Here is an 862-nt window from a genome sequence, read left to right on the forward strand (position 1 = left end):
TCAACTGCATTAAAGACTGCAACACTGGATTTGTAATGTATTGTAAGCAACAAAAGGACCTCTGTAGATATCTATCCTTTTGAATAAAAGACAAAAAAAAAAAAAGAATAAAAAAACAGTAATGCTATAAAGTAAGAATCCAAGTAAAGTCTTTTTAAAAATTTTGTTTCCTTCACTCTGAAAGGAATGGATAAAAATAGCCCTGATAATAATCTTAAAATGCCAGGATAGGCTAGTAGACCTACATAAAGGAACAAAAAGTGGCCCTTGCACACAGGCTTGAGAATCCTAACAAAGCATTTATGCTGAGTGTGGTAGTGCACCCCTGTAATCTCAGCACTTGAGAAGTTGAGGCAGGAGGATCACTGTGAGTTCGAAGCCATCCTGGACTGCACGGTGAGTTCAAGGCCAACCTGCACTATACAGAAAAACCTTGTCAAAAAAAAAAAAAAAAAACAGAATTCATAATCTTTTTTTGTTGTCTTTTTTTGAGATAAGACCTTACTGTGCAGTCCAGGCTGGCCTTGAACTGGCTTGTGTAGCCCAAACAGGTTTTGAACTCAAGGTGATCCTCTTGCCTCAGCTGCCAAGTGCTGGGATTACAGGCATGCACCACCACGCCTGGCCAGGAATTTGTAATTTTGTGTCCTAAAGACTAATTCCGGTTGTGTTATGCCCATAGAATATTCTCAAAGTGAATGAACTGGAAACCAAAAGAGAGCTCACCTTAAAAAAAAATCAGGATTTTTGTTTCTCTTAAATGAGGGAGGGCTGGTGAGATGGCTCAGTGGTCTAAAGTACCTACTTAGAACAAGCTTAGCAAAGCACAGGGACCATGGTTCAATCCCCCAGCACCACATGC

Source organism: Octodon degus, unplaced genomic scaffold, assembly GCF_000260255.1.
Source record: "Octodon degus isolate 3935 unplaced genomic scaffold, OctDeg1.0 scaffold00265, whole genome shotgun sequence".
NCBI classification, from domain to species: Eukaryota; Metazoa; Chordata; class Mammalia; order Rodentia; family Octodontidae; genus Octodon; species Octodon degus.